The following is a 3,582-nucleotide window of genomic DNA, read 5'->3' on the forward strand; positions in this document are numbered from 1 at the left end:
TTGCTGTTATTCTTCTGTCCTTTTAGCTAATGTGAGGAACTAACTTGAGGCAAGGTAGTTCTTATACCTACTTTCCAGTGACTCACAGATTCCCATGGAGTCTGATTTTATGTTGGTGCAGCTTTTTCACAATCATTCTGACAGCACTTTGCGGACATTCTACCAGCAAATGCTTTTTCTTAGGAGACTCCCATTTCGTTGGGAAATGCATTCTAATGCAGAGGGGTCTTTGGTATTTGCTTTAGTGAGGACAGAGGAAAAAAAACGTTTTTAACTCTGCAAACAAAAAATAGTTTCTGGGACTGATTCTCAGGGATGGTTTGAATTGCGAGCTCAGTTTCTCCTAGAGGAGACTTCCTGTGATACACTGATATTAAAGGAAATGAAATTTTCTGAGCTCACACTGAATCTAGTGTATACTAGTTCAGCAAAGCAGACACATGTTCCACTTACCACTGCTGTGTAACGTACCATCCCAAAACTTGGCGGCTGAAACAATAATTTTTTTTCCTTGTAAAATCTGCAATTGGGGCAGTGCGCAGCGGGGGCAGCTCACCTCTGCCACAGGTGGCATTATCTGGGGTCACTCAACCGAGACCGGAGGGTGCACCTACAAGACAGCTCACTCACATGCCTGGGAAGGTGGAGCAAGCTGTAGGCTGGGAGCTCAGCCGGGGCTGTCGGCCAGCGGCCTTATTTCCTTTCCCTGTGGGCCTCCTTGGGCTTCCTCACATGGTGGCAGCCTCCTCACATGGTGGCAGCCGGAATCTAAAAGCCAGTGGTCAAGGAAGCGAAGACAGATGCCACAAGTCTTCTCTTCTCATAGTTCCCCTCGTATGTCACAGTGCATTCTACCAATTAGGTAAACCATCAGTTTTACTGCATTCTACCAATTAAGAAAATCATCAAAGTCAGCTCAAATTCAAGAGGAGGGGAACCTGATGGCATACCTCAACAGGAGGAGTTGCAAAAACTGTACAGCCATCTTTAATCTACCATAGCACATAGAAGAATGATGTTACTGTGTCTCTGAAAATCATGTTCGGACACTGAAGTGGTAGCACAGAGAAGCTAGAAAAAGGATTAGAGCACCCCCAGTCTGCATACATTCTCCCGGGGCGAAACAAGCCACAGTAGTCAAGAGCATAGGCTGCCTGGGTATGATTCGAGCGTGGCCATGGACCTGCTGTATGAGCGTGGACAAACTGCTTGACCTTTCCATGTCCCCATATCCTCCTCAACAAGAAAGGGAAGATAATCATGTCTACTGCATAAGGTTTGTTTGGGGGAAATCAAGATTCTGCTTTTTAAGCAATTAAGATACTTTTAAAAACTGATGAACATGCATAGAGATATACATAAATCGTAAGTACTTTATGTATTTTCACAAAATGAATACACTCATCTGACCACCATGCAGATCAAGGAAAGGAACTCTGCCAAGACTAGAAAAACAGTGGTGAGTGGTAGGGACTTTGCTCCCTCTAATGCAGTCAGCAGACCCTTGGCTCTTGCCGTGGGTGCCAGAGACACATCAAAGTGGCATGGCACGGGGCGCCTGGGTGGCTCCCTCAGTTGAGCGTCCGACTTCGGCTAAGGTCATGATCTCACAGTTCGTGAGTTTGAGCCCCGCGTCAGGCTCTGTGCTGACAGCTCAGAGCCAGGAGCCTGCTTCGGATTCTGTGTCTCCAGCTCTCTCTGCCCCTCCCCCACTCACGCTCTGTCTCTGTCTTCTCAAAAATGAATAAATGTTAAAAAAAATTTTTTTTAAAACATAACAAACAAAAAAACCAAAGTGGCATGGCAAGTTGAAATAAACATACCAGAGGGCCAGACTTAGCCCCCAGGCGCCTGTCTGCAACCTTGCAGGAGGGTCTGGAACAGCGGTAAGGGGGGTAAGGGGCCGGGAAGATGGGAGGACACAGAAGCACAATAACAAGATATTAGCACAGACGTCAACAATTCAGGTGTAGCTAAGCATGGCAGGGCTAATGGGTATGGAATGGCCTCAAGGTTCCGGAAGGGACCTTGGCTTGACGTTGTCCTGATACAGGAAGAAGGTTTCCTGATTCTGGGAAAGACTCAGAGACAAACTTGACACAAAGCCAAGTGCTCCCCCTTCACACGCACCACCTATTTTAATCTCTAAACATCCCATGACCAACTGTCCTAAATCTCTCTTCCTCACGCACCCCCCTTTCCGCCTTTCCACTCAGAGGGACATTTTTACTTTCCCCCCTTTCCTCACCGTCTTGTCTTGATTTTTTTATATATTGCCCTTCTGCGTGGAATTGCTACAGTTCTTTCTCTTCTAAAATGTCCCACAGCACACATACTGTTGGAAGATTTGGGCACTTCAGATCCTTTTTGGAAAGAGAGATAGATACGGGTAGTGACATGAAAACAAAAGTCCTGTTCACAATTCTGTCTCTGGCATCTGGTGGACCTCTCCAAATAATCCCAAGCCCTCGGCACCCTGGCTGGGGCACCTGGTGTAAGCAGTGGCTGATGGAAAGCCTCCTAGTGGCAGGAGGAGGGAAATCTAGAATCACTAGATCCACCCGGCAGATCTAGGGAAAGGCTGCCCACGGGATGCAGCTGGTAAGAGCAACATGACGAAGATGCTTGATTTATTCACAACTATTTAGACCGAACGACCTCCTGAACATCGTATATATGTGCCTGCAGCATCCTAAATAAGAGTGTGCCCAGGCAGAGTTAAGCTGAGTGCCCAGCAAAGAGCAGGTGAGCTATAAACCCTTCCCCTCTCCGCACCCCCTCCCTCTCTTCTAGGACTCTATCTGGCTGTATGCGGTCCCATGAAGCTTTATTTACGTATCAATCCTGCTAGTGACAGCGGGCTCTTTTTCTCCAGCTCTTCTACTGCCTCACTGATCTGAACTGCACGGCCACGCTGGTTTTCTGTGGACCTGGGAACAATGGCAATTGTGAATCATTTCATTCACATCATTGAGTGTTTCTGGAAGTATGTTTTGTCTTTTATAAATAGTCATCACCTTCGAGGCAGTGTAATGGTACAGTTGGCTTGTTCGTGTGCTCGGCACACATTCTGTTGGGACATCCAGGTACTTTGAATACATTTGGAAAGAAGCAAGACAGAAATTAATAAAATCAAAGTGAAGAAGGAGATTTTTTTTCCTTTAGAAATCTCATTTTTTTCACCCAGTATCCTTAAGTATAGTGCTTTTTACCAAACACTGTCTTGAGTATTTTAAATATTATAGCATAAAATAAAACCAAAAACTAATTATGTATTGGCTTCTCATTGGTTAAGAGAACACTAGATTCTTTTTCACACTGGGAATAAAAATCCTCACTCAATAATTTATGATGAGCTGAAACTTTTATATAAGAAAGTCAGGATTATTTAGGAGAAGGAGAGTATGAGTGGTGATGGGAACATGTTTTAGGTTCTACAAATAGTAGTACTTTATGAGACAAATATAGTTCATAACACTCGAAATTTGGCATGGAGAATATTATTTTGGTTTCGATTTTAAAATATTTTTATTTGCATCTACATTTTAAAGGCATTTAAGTGTAAGCATGTTATTCTAGAAA

General features: G+C 44.5%; 1 long non-coding RNA gene across 1 annotated transcript; it reads right to left on the minus strand.

The window, feature by feature from the left end:
• Positions 1 to 2,810: 2,810 nt before the first annotated feature.
• LOC120234663 lies at positions 2,811 to 3,085 on the minus strand. Its single transcript, XR_005529157.1, has 2 exons — positions 3,018 to 3,085; positions 2,811 to 2,930 (listed from the first exon to the last, which is right to left on the minus strand). It is a non-coding gene; the product is annotated as an uncharacterized LOC120234663 (long non-coding RNA).
• Positions 3,086 to 3,582: the final 497 nt, after the last annotated feature.

This window comes from Hyaena hyaena, unplaced genomic scaffold (genome assembly GCF_003009895.1).
Source record: "Hyaena hyaena isolate Hyena2069 unplaced genomic scaffold, ASM300989v1 scaffold_113, whole genome shotgun sequence".
NCBI lineage: Eukaryota > Metazoa > Chordata > Mammalia > Carnivora > Hyaenidae > Hyaena > Hyaena hyaena.